This window comes from Hipposideros armiger, unplaced genomic scaffold (genome assembly GCF_001890085.2).
Source record: "Hipposideros armiger isolate ML-2016 unplaced genomic scaffold, ASM189008v1 scaffold_163, whole genome shotgun sequence".
NCBI lineage: Eukaryota > Metazoa > Chordata > Mammalia > Chiroptera > Hipposideridae > Hipposideros > Hipposideros armiger.
The window spans coordinates 267243-289791 of NW_017731513.1; the positions used below are offsets into that span (position 1 = coordinate 267243).

At 43.1% G+C, this 22549-nt stretch overlaps 1 protein-coding gene and 1 pseudogene across 7 annotated transcripts in view; both read left to right on the forward strand.

Moving 5' to 3' along the window:
* The window catches only part of RALYL (RALY RNA binding protein like), a 583573-nt gene that overhangs the window by 220921 nt on the left and 340103 nt on the right, over positions 1 to 22549 (forward strand). The gene's annotated exons all lie outside the window — the stretch shown is intronic.
* On the forward strand, positions 21208 to 21859 carry LOC109387573 (ganglioside-induced differentiation-associated protein 1-like 1 pseudogene; annotated as a pseudogene).

The window sequence follows — 22549 nt, forward strand, 5'->3', positions numbered from 1 at the left end:
GTTCCATGGTGTGCATGTACCACCTCTTCTTTATCCAGTCATCTATTGATAAACACTTAGGTTTTTTTCCACGTCTTGGCTATTGTAAGTAATGCTACACTGAACATAGCGGTGCATATGTCTTTTTGAGTTAGTGTTTTGGATTTCTTTGGATAAATACCCAGAAGTGGGATTGTTGGATCATAAGGTAGTTTTATTTTTAACTTTTTGAGTATCCTCCAAACTATTTCTCATGGTGGCTGCACCAATCTGCAGTCCCACCAACAGTGCACGAGGGTTCCCTTTTCTCTACAACCTCGCCAGCACTTGTTGTTTGATTTATTGATGATAGTCATTCTGACAGGAGTGAGATGGTGTCGCATTGTGGGTTTTTTGCATTTCCCTGATGATTAATGATGCTGTAGTTCATCCAAATTCAAAAAATTAAGGGTTCTCTGTTGTTTTGCGATGTCTTCTAATTCAGTTCCTCAGCTCACTGCCCACCATGGTTCATATCCCATAATAACCATGGGGGCCTTTTTCAGGATCAGTGGGCTGTCACTTGTGACTAGGGTCCTTAAACTGTTGACCTTTGTCCTTAGAATTGCTCCCAGTCATTTGCGTGGGTTCACTAAGGCATAAACAGCAGCTTCCAATTGTCTTTTAAAGTTCTCTTCTGGGTCAAAATGCACCCCAATGTTTGTTTCATAGGCCAATATACGGGTTCCTCTACCACCACTTAAAAATGAAGTGATCACAAACATTAAGTGAAAATGTGAGGGAAAAGAAATACTTTCAAAAACAAATGCTATTTTAAACATACAGGCATGTCACTGAACATTTAGACTTAAAAAAGCAACAAAAAAAGATAAAAAGCCGGAAAAGCTATGGGAATGCATTTCAGAAGTCTGTTGCCCTCTTATGTGTTTGCTTTTTTCTACTTTCCTTATTTCTTCTTTTTTAAATATATATATTTTTTCAATTACAGTTGACATACACTGTATTAGCCTGAGACATGCAACATTTATATGACTTACAAAGGGGTCACCCCAGTAAATCTGTGCCCATATGACACCACAGAGTAGCCAAGATATGGAGGCAACCTGATGTTACTTTTTAAACTCTTCCAGAATTTACATTTTCTTTCCATACTCATTTGTGTATAAATATGGAAAAAAAAGCTATCAAGATACATCATAGCTAATTGTAAGTGGTAGCAAAATAGTTAGTGGATCCTGTTTTTAAATGAGGATCAGTGTATTTCAGCATTTGCAATTTGGTTCTAATCAGTGTCGCACATTGAAATGCTGTGCGTGGAATCTGTTTTCCTCAGTGTCACAACCTTTGCAGGGCTTTTGTTATTTGTCCGTTCCTTATTCCTCACGCAGTGACCGTCGTTTTTGCTTGCCTTGTACCTATCAAGAACAACAAAAGGCTCTGGGGACACAAAACTGAGTAAGATCTCTCGTTCCTGACCCCAAGGTGTCACTATTAAATGTGGGGTATGCTTCCATGGGAGCCTCATGGACAGAGAGCTAAAAGTTGACTCTAATTTCTGGACTATGTGGAAGACGTTTCTGCCCCAGGAGACAGCATTTGAAGAGGCGAGCAAATGCTGAGTGGCGTGTTGGGGTGCAGGTTTGGGGAGGCGATATTCTGTGAGTGAGTATGTTTTCATACTGTGAATGCTGCAGACATGTCTACGTACCCCACACTGCTGCGTGAGTCTCAGCTCGCTATGTCGGTCCAGCATCTGGCGCTTTGGTTTGTGGAGCCAAACGCCTGGCTCCCACCGCTGGTCCTGACACTTCTCTGTTGTGTGACTCGCCCCTCTGTCAGTTTCCTCCTCCGTAAAGGCAGGTGGCCGCCCAGACAGACCTGACCAGGCTGGCCTGAGGGCCACCTGTGCTCATGCCTGTGCGGATGAGGAGATGGTGGGCACGTCCTGAGCACTTAGCACGAGCCAGGTGCCACCGTCCCATCCTTGTGCTGGTGGGTTAACGCTCCCCGCCTTGTGCATGAGCTGAGCATCTGTGCCCGACTTTATGGAAGAGAAACGTGTACTCAGGGAGGTTACCCGACAACCCCACATCACACCGGAATTAATGGTGCCACTTAACTAAGCACCATTAGAGACCATCTTTTTCTGCAAGAGGAAAATAACTTCAGGCGGTATTGTTTCTATGACTATGAATTTGGGAATCACGGACCCGGGTTAGGGAAAAAGCCCAACGTGGAGACAAGGAGAATGGCTAGCTTGTGAGCTTCGAGCACGTTCACTCAGCATCCGCATGGAAGCCCTTTGTCCCCTGCGTGGGGCAGAGTGGGTGCTCGGGTCATGCCCTGTGATCACAATCTTCGTGCCTCTAGTTGCTGGGCAGACAGTGAAGCCCCGGGTTACTTTCCTTCACGTTCCTAAATTGGTTCTTTGCACACACAGCGTCTTTCTGGGAATTTTTTTGAAGTGCATAGTGCCTGTGTTTTGCTTTAATTTTCCCACTTTTGATATGGACGTGGTTATAGAAAGGGCTTCACTCTGCTTCCTTAATTGTATCCTAATAAATAAAATAACACCAAGTGGATGGTGACAGCGACTCCGATGCCAGCCGTGGCGGTGACGTATGGTGGGGGTGCTGGCGGACTGGGAAACACGCCTCGCTTAAGCAGACATACTGGTACTTCTGCCTCATTGCCGATGGATGGGGACCTAACATTTTCACTTTCTCAGTTTTCCAGTGGAAGCCAGAGGAGTGGAATTCGTGTTTTATTTTTCTTGTTGAAGGTAAGTCATTAAAAAAATACAAAACAAAACATTGCATGGACCAACAGTGTGTGAGCCGCCCAAAACAAACCCATCGTTGGGTGTCCCAGTCAGACACCTCTAACTAGGCAAGGAGAATACTTGCAGGAGCGTTTTCTGCAGAAAAAGAGAAATGGTTAGATTTGCACGCTAGATAGATCATTCTAGCAGACGCATTTGTCTACCTGTGTTATCATCCTAGAAGTAGTAGTGAAGCCAGGAAGGCAGATAAGAGTTCCAGAGACGTAGATAAGTGGAGCACATAAGGAGTCTGTGGTTGAAGCCTGGGTATAACCAGCAAGTCAAGAAGAAACCATGGAAGGAATACAAGGAAGGACCAAACAGAAGAAATAACGCTTAAGAAGGAGGACGTATCGTAAGCTTTGGAAAGGCCCAGTAAGATAAAGACTGAAAAACAACCTTCAGTTTTGTAGCTTGACTATATTGAAAGATTAATGCAAGGAGCTTTGGTTAAGCGGCAGAATTGTAGCGGCCAATACCGGGGGTGCCAAAAAAATGTAGACAAGTGGACATTTTGGTCAACGTTGCTCAAGCAGTAGTTCGCCGTTATCAGAAGTGTCTGGACGCTGATGGGAACCACTTTGAGCACCTCTTGTAATTGCAGAAGTCAAACGTGACTTGTATTCGTCTTTTGTTACCAGTATATATTGAGTATTACAATTTTAATACAGTTTTTTCCTTTCTTAAAATGTGTACACATTTTTTGGGTACCCTCTCTATATGCCACTGTTTTAAGAAGCTGAGATTACAAAGGAGAGAATAGGGCTTAAAGTCAGTGGGTAAGAAGAGGAATTTGGTATCTGGAAAGGGTTTATTTTTATGAATGAGACTTATAAGTGTTTTTTTTACCAGGAAAATTTCTATAACGTTTACTCAAAAAGGTGGAAGGAAACTGCCTTTTCTTAACAATTACCAAATGCCATTTGTAAGTGTCTTGATGTCATGCATTCTCTCAGCTCTGCCACAAGGTAGCTAAACATCCTTCTATCATAGATGCGGGAAACGTAGTTTCTAGATGTTAACTGTCGTACAGAAAGGCACATTACTTTGGGATGCGTATTTTTCCTTTTGTTTGCTATCCACCCACCAGCTGCTCAGAAAAAGTTAAGATGATGTAGAAGGATATTTAGTGGATTATGAATCAGGGGATAAGTAGTTTCTACTCTTTCCTGTATAACCCATTACTAGAACAATATATTTGAGTTTTAAATTTGTATTAAACTGTGTTGCACGTTTTGTTTGCTTCCTTCATATCGTAGTTCTAGATTTGTTTGGGAAATAAATCATTAGAAAATGTTTTGGTTTTTCCTTCTTCTAGCTAGATAAACTGAAATTGGAGGGAGATGACTGCTGATATTTAATACTAATTTATATTTTGTTATCAATAATGGATTATGCTATAAAATTCACAGCTTCACATACAGTCAAGATCAAATTACCTTCATTTTATTTCTTCACAATGTATTTGAATTCATTGAAAAACATGGGCTCCCTCTTGTGACAAAATCAATGATTTTAAACGGGTTGGTTTTTTTTTTCCAGTGTTTTTTTTTGGGGGGGTGCTAAACCAAATCACCTATCTATGCCCATTTAATTGTTTTCAAATATCCATATAAAATTATTTAAATGTTTAATAGTATTCTTCTCTCTGATAATTTTCCAGTTTGAAAATATATACCAACATTTGACTGATTTCATGCTTCAAATGTATATAATATTTTCAAATATTGAATTTCAAAATTGTGTTGAAGATCCCAAAGAAAGAACAAACTGGGTGTCCCTTCTTTTCTGTCACACATGCTGTTGGATGTTTCTGAAGCTCTTTGGAAAAACAAGTTGGTCCTTGGAACATGCTGAGCGACTGGCACGCCCAGCTCTGCACATGATTTACCTGATACTTGGTAGGCGTGCTCGTCTGTCCCTGTGTGCATGCTGTCTGTCTCTGGCTTGCTCTGCAAACCATCCTGAGTATTGTTTGCCTAGTCCTCTGCAAGCGACATGCACGCCGACCTATGGGGGTGACCCACAATGAGACGGTCTAGCTATTGTTTAAATTACAGTTATTGTTTAAAATGAAGATGATACGCCGTGTGCCTGTGTGTGTGAGAGAGAGCGTGGAGTGGGGGAAAAAAGAAGGGAAAACAATCGTTACGTTCAGGGCTGAGCTCCGACAGGGTCTTGTGAGGGCATCCCCGTACCAGGCTGAGGACTGGAGTGCACATTGGCTGTGTTGGGAACTACACACATGGCCCTGGGCAAGTCACGTCCTCCTTGGAACGTCTGTTTTGTCATCTGTATAATAAGGTAATTGGACTAAATCCATGCTTTTCAGCTTACTCTCTGCAAGAACGTATCAGAGGGAGATGATGTATTTCTGTGGTTCACTCGAGTATTAATTATTAAGGCTGTGTCTTTGGGTGATAGACCAGGGACCAGGATGGTGGCTGGGGTTGAGTATAAGGACTTGGGGGTGAGGGCTGTGCATTCACAGCCTGAGGTGACTACGATGTTGGGGGGCTGACGGGGTGTCCTGCAAGGGGTGCTCCCCACTGATGCATCATAAACACGCTGCAGCCCCAGTTTTATTTTCCATGAGTCTATAAGTGTCAGAGCCATTTCGGCAATGCCAGAGTGGTGGTAGCAGTGACCAGGACTGGGAGTTTACTCTCCTACTCAGGTTACGATTTTTATTTCTGTAATTCACACATGGCCTGCATTGTGCCAGAGTCGTCACCCCAAGTCCTGCCAGGCACGTGTCTGCTTCGGTCGTGTGTGTTACTGTGTGATGCCAGGGGCCGTTTCCCTTTGTGGCCCCAATGGGCAGTCAGTGACGGTTTTCAGGGCCTGCATCCCTAGCGTTGGCCTGAGCGCTTTGTCACTGGCCCTGCTCAGCGTGAGCCGGAGTCCTGCAGGGAGCAGCGTGGGCTTGGCGTCTGGGGATGCCCTCAGTGCCCAGCCTCCCTGTGGATGCTGGGCTCCCCTCCTCTGTGTGTTGCCTGGGGGACCCCTTGTGTAGCCCCAAGCTTGCTTCTGGTCGCCACAAGAATGAGCCACGGCCATGGGCAGTGTAGTGCTGGCACCATTTGGGCCTCAGCAGGGCGAAGCGTACTGAACTGAGTAGGTCAAGAAGTGAGTGGCAGCTGAAGGCCCTCGGTGGGGCGCTCGGGACCGAACTTGTTCTCACCGCCCAGCGGGATGAGAAAGAAGACAAACGTGGTGGCTGAGTGGGGCCAGCACAGCTCAGCATACACGTGTGTTTGTTCATTCGAGTGCAGCTGTCAGTTGCCCTCTGTGTGTTGAGTACTGTTTTAAGGTCCCACTGAGAAAAATAGACACGGAGGAGGTGCGTGTGTCATCACCGGCGTTCCTTGGTGGGTGGCGGGTGGCAGATGAAGTGGAGGTCAGGGAGCCGGCAGCTGCGGGAGCCTGCAGTCTGCCCGGTATCTCCTGTACTCAGGGAGGATGTGCGTGGCTCAGCATGTGCGTGAGTTTCTACAAAAGGAACCAGAGTCCCAGTCAAGGTTTAGCTGTTGTTGTTAAAATAGATAAGTTACTAGGCAGGGCCTCCATTCATGGAGGAGGGACCTTCCCAACCACCCTCCAGCCCAGTTTCCCGACCACATGCACCTAATTTCTTATCCTAAGCATTGTGTGTGAGTGTGTGCACATGTGTTTGTGCATGTCTGTGTGTGTGCATGAGTGTGTGCACATGTGTGAGTGTTGGTGCATGTCTGTGTGTGCGCATGTGTATGCGTGAGTGAGTGAGTGTGTGCACGGGTGTGAGTGTGCATGTGTGAGTGTGTGTCTGCAAGAGTGTGAGTGTGCATGGCTGCATGTGTTTGCATGCACGTGTGTGAGTGTGCATGTCTGCATGTGAGTGGGCATGAGTGTGTGTGTGAGTGTGCATGTGTTCATGTGTGTCTGCAAAGGTACATGAGTGTGAGTGTACATGTCTGCATGTGAGTGTGTGTGAGTGTGCACATGTGTGTGGGTGAATGTGTGTGTGCATGCCTGCATGTATGTCTGTGAGTGTGCATGTGTGAGTGTGTGCACTTGTGAGCGCATGCATGTGTGTGTGCATGTGTGTGTGCACATGTGTATGTGAGTGTGCATGTCTGCATGTGTGTCAGTGTGAGAGTGTGTGTGTGTGTGTGTGTTAGGCAGCGAGTTTAGAGATTTTCTGGTTTGGTTGTTGATATATTTGAATTCATGCAGTTTCCATTTGATGACTTGTTAGAAATAATGTCAATTTAAAAAAATAGCTTTGTTTTTGCCTCCCATCAGTTGCCAGCTCCCTGCATAGTGCGGAAACAATTTGTGAAGAGAGATGATGAACAACCTTTTTGGAGGATTATTCACACCCTAGAATGTGTTCTTACCTAACAGAGCGCTGCTAGAGGCTGTTGTTTTGCTTTGTTTTGTTTTTCTGAAGTGGGGAAATAACTTCAGAGCACTGCCTCTGTGACTGGCAACTGGGGAATCATTGACGCGGGTGAGGTAAAAAGCCCGAAATGCAGAGCAGGGAACACCTAGCATGCCTTTCTTGAGTCCTGGGGTTTGTACTCCCAGTTGCTGTTTGGCACTCACCTCTCCCAGCCTGCAGCTCCTGTCTGACCCGTCAGCGAGCAGCAGAGCTAGTCCGTTGCCTTGTGGTGCGAACATGGACCGAGCATCTTGTCACAGATGAAGAGCTTAGGATGTGCAGGATGTTTGAGTGCTGTGCTCGGTTAGTCACCCTCCACGTGTAAAATCTTAGTGCCATGCTTGGTGCGGACTGGGTGCTAGGGGCACAACCGTCCCCTCCCCTTCCTCTCTGCTCTGCATTCTTCCAAAAGAAGTTCAGAATCTGAAGTGCTGTGAAGGGGAGTTTTATCCTCAAGGGTAATGATACTCTGCAGTACGCAGCAGGCATGGTACCCGGTCCTACCCAGATGGTGTCACCAGAACACAACGGGCGCCTGTGCTCAGACCACAAGGCTGCGGGCTGCTTGGTTCTGGCCTCACTGTTTCTGCGCTGCCTGCAGATGACCGCCCTCAGCAGAGTGAAAATAAGGCCTTAAAGACCAGATCTGTGCTTGTCCTCAAACGCATCTGCTTTTCTATCGCTCTTTCTGCTCTTATTAGTTGCAGTTTTAGTTCAGGATGGCAGGAAAGCAGGCGGTGCAGTCAGTCCTCTCCCCAGATGCTGTGAAGCACTTGGCACCCCCACAGCAGGGGAGGCAGGGGTGTCAGGCTCCTGAAGGGAAAAGCACATGACCCTCTGGGAGCGCCTCTGCAGAGCTGTCCCATTGATCGGCACCCTTCCCTTTAGAGCTGTGTTCCGTCTTCCGTTGTAAAGAGCGTGTCCCCACACGCTCTTTGGCTCAAGCTCGGGCTGAGCAAAGGGCCTGCGGCTTCCTGGGCTGGGTCCCTTCCTGGCGCCCCGGCTGACACTCTCAGTCTAACGCGGAACAGTGGCCTTTTGAATCTACAGTTTGGAACCAACGCATTTTCATGTAGTGGGTGACTACAAAAAGGGACTGAATTAATTTTTTTTTCCTCAACAACCTACTCTCTCCCCTAACGAATTTGCACTGTTACTATGATTCTTCCATGTAATCTTTTGCGTCTGCTTATGATGCGAGGAGGGGCAGAGGGGAGGTGGTGGAGGACATGGTGTTGATACAGTTGCCGCATTATCACTTGTACCACAGTGCAGGGTGAATATTTAAGTCCCGACCTCCCTGTAGCATCCGTCTGATCCTTGGTGGAGGGACCATGTCCTACTCATTGCCGCATCCCAGGACAAAGGCTCGCATTGGAACTTGTATGTGTTCAGTAAAAAAAAAAAAAAAAAGGAAAAAATAAAAAAATATATGAATGGAAGAGTTGTATCACTGTTCAGATTGTGGTTGAACATATATATGAGCAATTCTAGAAGTATTTTAATGTATACATACAATTAAAACTTTACCTATTACTCTGGAAAATACCATTCAAAATGATACAGCATCAGCAGCCGGATCAGGGCTCAGTGAAGTTGCTAAAGGGAATATTGGGTCTTCGGAAAAGTCATGACATATTTTGTCTATGTTTTTCAAAGGTCATTTATTTATAAAGAACAAAGATCAATCAATGATATATTGCCCGTTTTGTTCGATAGCCTTTTGCCATCTTTCAGTGAGCTTCATAATTCCTCATTCATAGAAGGACCTGTCTTTATTTGCAAAAAACTGAACAAGGTGCTGATTTACAGCCTCATCTGAATTGAACGTTATACCTCGCAAGGAGTTTTAAACAGAGCAAAACAAGTGGAAGTCTGACGGCGCAAGGTCAGGCGAGTATGGTAGGTGTGGCAACACATCCCATCCAAGCTCCAATAATTTTTGATGGGTGATCAAACTTGTGTGTGGTCTCTCATTGTCGCGATGGAACACAACTCCTTTACAATGAACAAGCTCTGGACGTTTCTGGATGATGGATTCATTTAAACTGTCCAATTGCTGGCAGAAACAACACATTCGAAATGATTGTTTGATTCCTTGGTACAAGCTCGAAAAACATGACACCTTTAAAACCCCACCACACTGAGACCATAACCTTCCTCTGATGAATGTCTGCTTTCGATGTCGTTTGAGGCGAACCATCACATTGGGACCAAGACTATTTGCACACCACCTTGTTGTAAACAATCCACTTCTCATCACCAGTTATCAGTTGCTTCAAAAAGAGATCATTTTTCCTCATGCTTAATGAGCATATTGCAGATGTTTATATGCGCCGTCAAATGAACTTATTTGAGTTCATGTGAAACCCAAACATCAAGCTTGCTTACGTATCCCAGCTTCTTCAGATGGTCGTGAACGCTTGAATGATGGATGTTCAATGTTTCTGCAATTTCTTGTTTCAAGTAACATGGGTTTGACTCGATCAATGCCTTTATTTTGTCGTCATCAACCTCGGATGACTGAGGAGCATCGTTGAGATCAAAATCACCAGCACAGAATTTCGTGAACCATCGTTGGCACTGACGTTCTTGTAGAGCGTTGTCACCGTAAACTTAATGCAACTTTTCACAAGCTTGATGTGCGTTCTTCCCTTTATGGAAGTAAAACAGTAAAATATGGCAAAAATGCACAGGTTGGTCTTCCATTTTCAACTTGTTGTAAAATCTCCAAAACTCAACCAAATTGTTCAAATTTTTTTAGAATGAAGCTAGAACTGTCAGCTGTCAAACAATATAGCAGTAACATAGATGCAAATGACTCTTGTACTTCCAAAAATGAACTAGTGCCATCTGTCGCAAACATGCATCATGACTTTTCCAACAACCCAGTATATAATTTGGTTCTGGTGCAGTTCGCATAGATCTTGAGGTATTATGACTCAAAAGGTGACTGTTTTATAGGGCCTGGGAGAACCGGGCCACTTTTGACAGGGGAAATCAGAAATGTGCAGTCCAGACAAGAATTGAACTACTGGGAGTAATAACATGGGCTGATGCACTCAATAGAGCAGTAATGCCCTCTGAGAAGGATAGGAAATACTTCAGTTCTCCCAGGCTGCATGGGAGCTAAATACAGAATGACAAGAAATACTAGCAGTGCTCATTATGTCTGATTGCTAATTACCCCTTTGAATGATTCAGTTATGCCTGCTACTAGATAATTAGCTTAGTAATTTATGGCTGTGGTACAAACTAGTATTTTAATTTTCACAGCCCAATTTCCACAATACCTACAGTTCCAATCATATCTTTCTTTTTTATTCAATTTTAAATTACTTTTTTGAAGGCCTACAAAAGAGCAAAACTCCTTGTATTTTTTTTTGTTTTCCATGCATATTTCATGCAAAAGTTAGGCACTTTATGAAATTTTATTTAACTTGAAACTACAGGAACATAACATCTTATTAAGTCCTATTTCATTATGGTTAGTTTTTCAATTTCATGGGCAAAAGGAGTGAAATTTTTTTAAAGAGTCTATCCAGCGACTCAGTTCAACAGCTGCCAAATTTCATGTTCCAGAAAGACAGTGAACATTTGATAACCCATCTTCCTATTTTACGGATTTGTACTCCACACCTGAGTTCTGCTTATGCCTGGATAGCTCTTCTCTATACCTAGAAGTAGCCGTCTGGGGACAACTGTCCCCACTCCCACCCGGATTGGGGTGGTGCACAAACAGTGCAAGGACTTCCGATTGTGGGGAGATTCTAACGTCATTTCCGGTTTCTGTTTGAGTGGGTATGATTGGTTCTAGTCCAAGAGCATAGAATTGAGTCACTATGGTACATTGGGACTTTGGGTCAGACCCTCTTGAATCTACTTGCCAGTCCCCAGGATTCCAGCTATCTTGCTGGGTTTTCTAGTGAGATAATGGTGTTGTCTTATAATATTGTGTCATCTTTCATAAACACTTTTAGTTCATCATTCCCATTAACCTTTAGGTTCTATCCTAAATTCAGATAATGGCGAGAAAGAAAGAGAGAGAGAGAAGGAGAGAGAGAGAGAGAGAGAGAGAGAGAGAGAGAGAGAGAGAGAGAGAAGTTAGTATTGTGATATGCTAAAAAATTCTGATTACTCCAATATAATTTCAGGTCTGCTGCCCAAAACTTAATTGATCAATTAAATTCAAATGACAATTTCAGTTTAATCATGTATTTATTTTCTTTATATACATAGTGGACACATTTGCTAAATTGTTGAGTGATATCATGAATTAAGAGTGGACTTTAAAATATGCTTTATTTGGATTTTGGATTATGAATTTTGTGTAGCTGAGAGAAAAGTTGTGACTTTGTGATTGATGTAATTAAGACTGGCTAATTCCCCCCCCAGTGAGAGGGGGCAACAACGTGTTTAAAATAACAAATTTTAAAAGTCAGATTTCGTCAGGAAGAGATGGTTGATGATTTGGTTTTGCCATCCCTACTATATGCGAATGAGGGCTTTTAATATTAGTTGATACCACCAGACATATTTCCCTTATGGGTAGGGGTTTTTAGCTGGCATCTATAATAAAATCAAGACGATTTGGCATGACGGGTCACTCCCCTTGTCTTTCCGCGTGGCAGTCTGGTTTTTCCTATGACACGATTACAGAGAGCTTGGGTTTGGGCTTGCTGTGTTGTTCCTGTGCCGGGTATTCACCGGCACTCGATCGATGTTCTAAAGGGCAGCCCTGACAGCGTTATTTCAGTAAACATCGCGCTGTGTTTATTATGACGAGTCTATGCCCTTTCTAGCCAACAGTCTTACTTGAAATATGTGATCCTTGACCCGTTGAACAAATGGTTCCCACAGATGGGGCATGGCATCTCTTCCTTTTTTCTACAGATGCCTTTTTGAAAGTTTCTTACCCATTAGGCAGTCTGTCTCGCCATCAAAGTTTCTTATTGACCTTTCCAACTTTGTGCCGGGTGACACTTGGCTGGTTGTTTGTGCTGCTTTTCCCCAAAGTGCTAACTGGAGCTCTCATAGCAACTTGGGCTGCCAACTTGAGGCCCGTCGACCTCAACTCTCTTCAAATTTGTAGTTCATTCCTCTTTACTTGTTTCAATGCTAATGCTTCATAGTCTAAACTAAAAAGTAGCTGTTACAAAGCGAATAAATGTATCAGCAAGAAGTTAGAGATGAAAGCTGCATGTGGTTAGACTTTTGCCAGTGCTATAAAGCCCAGTAATATGTTATCTTTTTGTCTATATTATGAAACTCTTTTGGTCCTCCTTCCACTAGTAAAAAAATAAACATTGGTTAGCAATAGAGACATGGTATGTTGATAAATGAAAATGAGTCGTTGATAGACCTCTTTAGAAAGAAGATACTATAAATCTTGCATTTCTATTATAAGTCTTGGCCCGCAGAAAATTTTTTCAAGGGTGAAAGAAATCTTGGCATGGTTCTGACAATTGCATTTTTCACAGAATATTATTGTATTTGGTGTTGAACTTTTCATGTATTTTTTTCTACTTTCTTGACCTTTATTTTTCTAAATATAAAATTGCATAGATCATTAAATTAAAATATCTAAAAGAAAGGGGGAAAATTTCTTCTTTGCACTTCCGTATATGTATATATCTATAATTAACATATAGTGATATAGATAGATAGATATAGATATACATTTTTAATCAGAAGAAAAGTTTGTCCATATCCTGATCTTATAAATTTGACCTATGGGGTCCACATTTATCTTATTTGAGTACACTGCTTTAAATAGCTGAAGTACAGTATTCACACTATATCTCATCATGCCTTTAAGGAATTAGACTGTCATGCAGTTTGATGCTTCTGAGTGCTAAGAATTCTACTCATAATTGCTTCAAATGTGATAAAATATTACATTATGTGAGTAAGTGATATTTTTACACACACACTCACATCCATGTATCTGTGTAAAAATGCATATGCAATTAGTGTTCTTGGCGATTTAAAAGTTCACCATCCAGAGATGCTTATTTACAATTTCCTAATCTAGAGACGCGTCCCTTCAAATGATATCTGTGGGTCAGCCGAGTGGCGCGATGGTTAAGAGCTGGCTTGGAACGCCAGAGGGCCCCGGTTCGGATCCCACATATGAGGGCCAGTGACACTGCCCTCTACAGCTAAGATGCTGAACAACAGCTCAACCTGGAGCTGGGCTGCCATGAGTTCCCGGTGACGGCGTAGGCTGCAGCCCCTGCTGCAGTGGGTTGCCATGGGCTACCGTGTGTAGCCAGCAGCCAGCGTGAGTGGCCAGCAGCCACAGTGAGCAGCCGTCCAGAAGCCGGCGACTGATCTGCCTCGCCTGGGAAGAGTGCAATGATGGTGCCCACTTGGGCCAGTGAAGCAACGTCCTCCACAACTAGACTGAAGAACAAAACAACAGCAACTTGTCTGTTCCCCTTCCCCCAATTCTCCAGCGCTGTTCCCATCCCCCCAACTCCCCAATTAAAAAAAAATGATATCTGTGAAAGCAGTGCACTGAGGAGTGAATATGGGTATAATGATTGGTGACAAAGCAACATTGTATTGTGCACTTTGTTTATCTGCCCTGGTCAGTTTGTTGAGCTGCATACCAAAAATGCATTTCAGGGGCAAGAAACATCAACAAGAACACGCCCGAGTCTGTGCCCACAGAGTTTAGAATCTAACAAGAGAGAAAAGTGAACACATAATTTACACACAGCACAAGAGGCTGCCGTTGACAAGATGAATCAGAGGGCTCAGGCCGCACGGAGAAGGGAACAGGCTCTGAATTTAGTCTCAAACGGCAGCCTCGGACCGATGCTGATACTGTCCTCAGCCAGCAGTGCCAGCGACAGGAGCATTTCTTGTTCAGAAGTGAGTAAATAAGCCTGATCGTCTCATTAGTATTGTCTCAAACACGTTTCATTGACTTCAGAAAAGCCAATGGGGCTCAGCAGACAAAGGGAACATTTTAGAGCCTTAGTTGCCTTTTTCTTTGCAAAATTTTGCACCATTTTATGTATGTACATATGTGCGGGCCCAATGCAGGTGTAAGCCTACTCAGTCTCAAGCATAAAAGGCTGGCGGAAGTCATGATTCGGGTATAGATCCATGCTGAGGATTAGATAAACGCGCTTCGTGAACTCCCAGTGTCAGCACAGCACACCTCCGGTCCCAGGGCTGGCTGGGTGCGTCCTCCATGGAAAGCATGAGTGTACTGTCATGTGAAAGTCCTGCCACCAGGTGGCTCCCACAGGTGAGGGAGGCAGGGTGGGTGGACAGAACGCCTACCCAGACCAGTGTCCTATCCGAGAGACACAGGTAGGCTGCATCAGGCAGAGGCAGAATTAGAGACACACGAGGTCTGGTTTTGTCTGGGGACATGGGGCCCAGCTCTTGGAAAACCTGCTGTGAGCTTCTGACCTCTGCCCAGAAAATGTGCACACAAATAGCTGCATCTGCTTCGTGGGTCCACGCCGCCTGGAACCCAGGCCCATCAGGCACAGGTGGCTTAGATGGATGCAGGGCGTGCAAGGAGGGCGTTCTCCTTTACTTGAGAAGGAGCCCCCGGCTCCTATCGGGTGTTCAGAATGAGGTCCTGTCCCCCGATGGAAACGGGGGTGGACACCGTGAGCTGAGGCCCTGGGCCTGAGGTCATCCGTCTCGTGGGTCTGGTCACAGGCCCGCCTACTCTCTCGTGGCACCCCACTGGGGATCCCTTGGCGAATCCTTTCTCATCTGGTTCGAGAACTCATCCAAGCATCTCATCCCCTAGGAAGCTCTCTCTTAACAGGCCACGCTGGTACTGTTTTAGCCCATAATTCTCTCCCATCATACAGCCAGTGTTTTTGGAGAAAGGGCTGTCATTCACATCTGAATCCCTGTTCCCATCACAGGGCCAGGCACGTGGGAGGTAGTCAGGAAATCTTTATTTATGAATCAAAGCCAGCAAGCATGTCCAAGCGGGCTTGTTTGCTCTGGGCTGGACACCGGGACACTTCACAGCTTCAGGGAGACAAAATCTGAATCTTTATAATTGGAAACGGATTATTTTATAGGGATTGAACTGGACTAACAGTACATAGTATAATAGAATGCATGCAAATGGAGCAAAAAATGAGCTAAACATGGCACAGAATTGGGGAGTGACTCTGAGATGGAGGCGTGTTATGGAAGTCTCCGGCCAAGTTAATCAGTCTTCCCGGATTGTTAGGCGAATGTCACTTCCAAACAGACTGTGCTTTTTGCAGCTTAACCCTTTTTTTCTTATTGAACTTGGCAAGGACACCAGGACTGGATAAGGTGTACCTGGAATCTGGTATAAAAGATAAGACATTCACTGGGGAATACGAAACCAGAAAAATGGGATTATTTTCTTCCAATAGGAAAAAAAAAGTTCGTTATGAGGAAAGAAGTTTTTAATCAGAGTAAGGAAAAATAAGTCAAAATAGGATAAATCTGCGATATAGCCATCTTCCAAAAGTACTGATTTTTGCTCAAAGTAGTACCCCAAATAGCTCAGGTTTGGATATCAGAGAAAACAGTATTTTATAGGCTTCTGAACCATCTTCTTTGTATCATAGAATAATACCGTTTAGGATTTAAATCTCAACAAAATAGATTGAACCTAAACCTGATAGAAAACAAACTCAATCGTTGAAACCCACGATCACCAAATATCAAAAGCTTCGTTATACTTGCTTATTTAATGAATTAGTTGTTCTTCAATCTCTTGCTTTCAGGAGCTCTAAGGTAGCTGGGCTGAAATCATCCTTAGTCAGTTTCTTCATAAATCTCCACACCTGTTTTATTCAGACTTGTGATCTTAGAAACTTATTTGTCCCCAAAACAATGTGCATGAGAGTCCACCCACAGTCAGCTAACCCGGTCTGATCACTTAATTTTTTTATTTTTTTTTTTAGCTGAGCCATCCTGCTACCTATTGGTAGCTTAGCGGCTGCTCAGCTCGGGCTGGCATCAAACCGCTGTTGCTCAGAGCTCAAACTCTTGAGCGAGCTCTTAACCAACTGAGCCACTCGGTCGGCCCTTCCGGTCTGATCACTTAAAATCGTCCCAGTGCTATCCCAGTCTCAAACTATGTTCTTCGTGCGTTTCCTCTGCTTAGAACCCTGACTTCAGCCCTCCTTCCTGGCTTGGTCTGATAGGCATGCAGCCCTGACTCCTCCTTAGAACGCAGCTCAAATAAATGGACCAGCCCTCCTCCCACAGGATGTGTACCTGTGCCTCCTCTCCTCTCTGTCTTTGAACCCAAAGTGCACACCTCTGAGTGCAGTTGTCTCTGCCCCATGTCGGCTCCTTGAGACGGGGTCTGTGAGAGGGGTTCCTCCTGAGTGCCCAGCACAGATGTTGGACCATTGTCGGTTCTCAAACGTCCTCAGCCACGAGCTCCAACCTTACGCCTCTCCTAACCCTGACATTTCTTAACACGTTTGATACGGCCTCCGTCTGAACTTGGCGTCACGGTTACACCCCAGAGGAAGCCAGAGGCTACTGTGGTTCAGAGAGGTTATGCTACTTTCCTGAGGTCAGACGGTCCGTCAGTGGCACACTCACAGTGCTGGCCCTGGGCATCTGGAGTGTTCTGCCATCTTAACCTGGTTGTATCTTCGAAGGTACTGGATTAGTGACCTTGTTCTGAAGAGAACACTAAAGGACTGATTTAGTGCTTTTTATGCATGCTCTAAGAATTGATTAACCTCAGTAACTATTCAATCCATCGCTGCTATGCGCCAGGCACTGGGAATGTACAAATGAATAAGATAAACTCACTACGGGTGGCTGACACCCATAAGGGCAAAGCATATTATTAACATTCTGCACTGTGTTAACTTTGCATTATAGGAGCTTTTGATCTGCATTGCTTCATCTTAGAATAACTACAATGGTATTTACTCAGGAAAAAATTGTAAGTTTCATTCTGTGTCGTTTAGGCATTGGACGCTGACAAAGATATTAAAGTACATTTTGGAGTGAATTATCGTAATTGCCCTCCATAGATGCTTAATTTTAGGAGTTGTTTTGAGCATTCATACATTTCTCCGCAATACACAGAGTTTAGAAAACTATCGTAAAAATAAAAGGACTAATCTAAAATTAAGGATCTCCGTTTTATTTTTATTGACAATGCAAATGTTATCTAAAAAAGTTGAATTCCCTTAAGTGTCCCAAGCACAACTGTGACACTTCTAGAATCTTAGCTTCTTTTCCAGTGTCATTCTAAAGACTAAATGGAATACAAGGTTTAGGAGTTGTGTTTACTCTGCATTGATAAAGATAGTAAAAGCTGTCCCCCACCTCCATCCCTAGATGATGTAGCGGTGACTCATAAGAGATATTACAAGAAGTCATTTTCAAGACACTTTTCTAATCCTAGCTTTGGGTAATATAAACATTGCAGTATGCTTTTCAATTTTTACTTATTTCTTGATGGTAGGAATGCCTTTCATTTTTTGTTTTTATTGATAGCATTTTCTTTTCTTAAGTTAGCTTTAACTTTCACTCTTTACCAAATGTCCTGAGGATGTCTAACTGCATATAACGTGTCATTCTACAGTATGCCAGGAAAAGGGCATATTAGTATTTCCACATTTGGAAACATTTTTTCACAGGAACAGAATCTCTTTATGATTGTGCTGTGGTCTGACATCAGTTGCAGATTTATGGAACTTTGTAACTTGTGTGTACTTCCCGCATTCTCTTCTGCTTTATGCCTCGTCTGATTTCATTACCCCAGTTATGGAAATCACTCAGCTATTGCGTATTCCTAATGTCTTTTTGTCTCGACATTAATTCCATCCTTTTTGTTTTCTATTGATGACAGTTTTATGCCAAAGTACAATTATAATTCTTGAATAATTTACTAATCAGGCAATATTTTAAGAAAATATTTTTAAGTAAATCGTCTAAAAGAGAGCCTTGACTGTATCAGTATGCTCTTTTAAATCATAGATGGAAACACATACTTGTGACAACCAAAAGCTTGCATTTTGAGATTATGAGCGGCAGCTAGCAAGGCGAGAGGCAAGATTTAATGCTTTGTTCAGATTTACTGTTGAAAATATGATTGATATGTACGTTTTTGGTGTTGATTAGAAGTTACTTAATTCCTTTAAGCTTCTCAGATCCATCTATATCTACCTACCTACCTACCTATCAATCTACCATCTTTCTTTCTACCTGTCTATGGATCACGGTTTGATGACAGTGTCTTGGGTGCCTGCATTTTCCTCTTCAGCCTGTCTCTTTACTCACACATGCCTCTCTCCTTCCCGTTCGTCTTGAACTAATGAATCCCCCTTTTGAACTGAATTACAAGTCAGACAAAGTGAGATTATCTTTCCTTGGTGTTTCTATAACTCTTTCTGCTTTCTTATATTATTACCACTTACCATGTGGCATTGAACTTATTAGGTAACTGTCTTTGGAATTACATGCTGACACCCACAAAATATCAAACTCTATCTTATTTATGCTTTTAGCCCTAGTGCCAAGTATAGTATCGGATATATAGCAGGTCTTCGATAAGTATTTTATTTAAAACTGTTGCATCGTAAATTGTATAAAAGACCTTAGGCGTTTGCTCAAAAATTAAATTGTATAGCTAAATAAATTAATGTCCCATTAACCTCAATGTAATCTTTTAATTCTTCAGGAAATAACATTTGAATTGTTTGAAATCATCAACTTAAACTGGACTTTTCTCCAATAGTTTCTTGCATGTGACAATTGACATTTTTGCTATTTAAATATTACAAATGTCAAAGATGATGTAAATGAGTGATCCTATGTCTTCACATCCTAGTCAAGTGTAGTGTGTTAAAGAAATTTCCATATAGGTAAAACGATGAGCTCACAAAAGTACAATCCTACATTTCCAGCCATGACTCAGAAGGAAATTTTTTTTGCCACTCATTTTAAAGGACATTGTTAAGTTTCTATACTGCATCTAAAATTATGTTTATTATGTCAAAACTTGAATCTTGGAACAGAAATTCATTTCTCTTTCCAAATATGTAATCACATGACAGTTATTTGCTTTGTCCTAATATAAAGACGCTCCATTATCTTTTCTTTCTTTTGAAGAAAAGAAAGATTATAAACATAAAATGTTTCACAACCTTATAAAAATGAAAGGTAGGTCAAAGTTGGAACTTACTAGTCTTTGTAATGCTAATTTAAGCTTATAACTAACTGATCAGAAGAATGATGTATAACATGTGGAGTATTTAAATTAACTTGAAAAAAACAATAGAATTTGATTTTATTATAGCATTAAAATATAAAATCATAAAAAAATTAGTGTTGATAAATGGCTATTTATAAAGCTATCTGATATTTTAAGCAGATAATTTTTAGCAGATTGTTCTCCACCCCAAGTGAAGCATTAGGATCAATTAATTTGATTGTTTTCAAATTGAAGCATCTGGTATTAGAAACCCTTGAGACCCAGTGAGAATAGGAGGTTAAAAAAACATAATAAGCCAAAAAATCCAAGCCAGTATGTTCATAAATAGTTTCTAACATATTTATTAAACTTCCCCTCTGTATGTACTATCTAGTGGATTAGATGCCTACATAAAGGTGACTGTATATGGTGTGATAAATGCTATGATTAAAGTCTACAAAAGGGTCTGTGAGACCACCTGTAAGGATCACCTAACCAAGACTGAGAGGTCTGGGAAAATTGCCTGGAAAATGTTGCATCTGAGTTCAGTCTTCAAAAAGTAGGAGAAATAATGAGGTGAATAGGAAGGAAAGGTTAAAAGATTAGGGCAAGCATGGCAAATCAGGGAGGAGCTGGGAGTGCGAGCTGTGAACCATAGTGAAGAGACATAAAAATGAAGAGGCAGCAGGGTTCAAATCCTTAAGAGCACTCTAGGTCAAGTTAAGGAGTTCATCCTAAAAGCAGTGAGAGTCACTGAAGGAGGTCAAACACCAGTGCCCATGTCCGTCTTACACCCTGTTCACTGGAGGCAAAGATATTTGTAACTAAGGCGAGGCGAGGGGGCACCTGGAGAGAAGGGGGAGGACCCCCTCCCCACTGATGGCTTCTGTTTCCCCCATAAATAGATCGCTGGAATCACCTCCTGTGAGTAAGGGAGAACAGGGTGTAGTAGTGTGCTTATGGAATGAGGTGAAGACGTAAAATGCCATCTGTGGGGAAACAGGGCAGAGGACTGGCCGGGGGGACTGCAAGACGTAACCATGGCACAATGCAGACTTCCTTTTCGGGTTGCCATGGCACCAAGTCCCTAAAGCACAGAAATCCAGCTTATCGGGTCAATCTGAAATTTAGGTTTCCAGAGATACAGGAAACATGAACAAGGGTGAAGGAGGTTGGAGAGCAATCAAAGTGATGAACTGTTGGGTCCTGACTAAATAGATACAGAAGGGAGTGAAGATAAAAAAGGAGCAGATTCGACAGTAGATATTTGAAGCCAAGTAGCCTAGAATGTGTTTAGGAGGAACAGGAGTATGAGAATCTTGAAAGGATAGAAGGGTGTGTTGAAAGTATAAAATATTGGAGTTTAAATTTTTTAAAGGTGGAGAAATCCCGGAAAAGTCCAAGAGATTCATCTGAAAAGCTACCAGAAACAATGATAAAATTTCATAAAAGAGCATAATGAAAATTAGACAGTAGTCTTAAAGAATCCCGTCATTTTGACGTCTAGGATTTATTTATTCACCAGGAAATAACGTAGGGTAGCACAAATATTATTGAAAACCTAGGATGTTCATCAGAGCCTTGTAAATAATAGCAAATGATTGCCAACAGCTCAGAAGTGCAGTAACAGAGGAGGGCTTTAAAAAAGTATGATAAATCAAGATACTTGGGGAAGTATAAATTGGTAGAACCTTCATGGAAGCCATATTGCCCAGTCCATCGATTTTAAACATAAATTCCATTCAATCTACAAATTTCCCCTTCAGACATATTTATCCACATGCAAAATGAAGAATGCACAAGGTACGTTGTTGCTGCATTGCTTATAAGAGTGAAATGCCCATCACTAGGGAGCTGTCTGGGCACATTAGGGTGCATCCATTAAATGGGATATTACAAAGCTACAAAAACGGATGTGATGCCAAAGGCCATTTAACCAGCGCCACCACGGACCTCTTGAAATTGGACCATGAAGAGGAACCCCAGCTCTCAGAGCCCCACTTTTCAAAAATAGAAGAAGCCCTTGGCCCAAATCCTGGAATGTGACGATGTGAGCTCTGTGAGGAAAACCCTCAGGAACCGGCCATGGTGCTGGACCACGTCGAGGCCGAGCTGGAAGAACAAGGGAGAGAAACGTGAGCTGTGGCTCCGTGGCTGTGCTGCTGTCCTTCTGGGAGCCACCCTGTGCCGCCTCAAGCTCCTGGGACTGTCCAAGAAATACTGTGCAGAAGGCAGGCGGCCCAACCTGCAGTCCTTGTACAGGGTCTAGAAGCGCTTTGCCACACTCTTATCAGCCGTCATCCCCAGTGCGTTCCAGCTGGTCCAAGCAGAAAGCAAGCAGAAACTGCCATGTTTCTTCAGAGTCTCCTTCCTGGGCTCCCTGAGCAGGATGGGCTACTTCGCCTACTCGTATCTCAAGAAAAAATACACCTGGAGCCAGGCCTGAGAAAGAAAAAAAAAAGGTGAAGACTCTCCTGATGTGAAATGTTCCCCAAGGTGCATTGTTAATTTAAAAGGATAGCAAGGTGGGCTGGCCGAGAGGCACGTTGGTTACAAGTTGGCTTGGGACGCCAGCTCTGAGCAGCAGGGCCCCGGTTCGGATCCCACGTGAGGGCCAGTGACGCTGCGCCTTCTACAGCTAAGATGCTGAACAACAGCTCGACCTGGAGCTGGGCTGCTGTGAATTGCCGGCAGCAGCGTAGGCTGCAGTGGGGCTGACCAGCAGCTGGCATGAGCTTTCATGAGCTGCAGTGAGTGGCCGTCCAGAAGCCGGCGACTGATCTGCCTCGCCCGGGAAGAGCGCAGTGATGGTGCCAACTTGGGCCAGTGAAGCAACGTCTTCCACAACTAGACTGAAGAACAAAACGACAGCAACTTGTCTGTTCCCCTTCCCCCAACTCCCCAGTACTGTTCCCAGCTCCCAATTCCCCAATAAAATCTTAAAAAAAAACAAGGTTCAGAACAGAGTATGTGATATAATGCCATATATAGTATATATACATACACACACACACACACACACACATACACACAGAAATTTTATACATGTATTTACATGTATATGTATTCATTATTTTCAGATAAATGTATAAGAATAATGGCATTAATTGCTGTTGAGAAGAGAATTTGGAGAGCA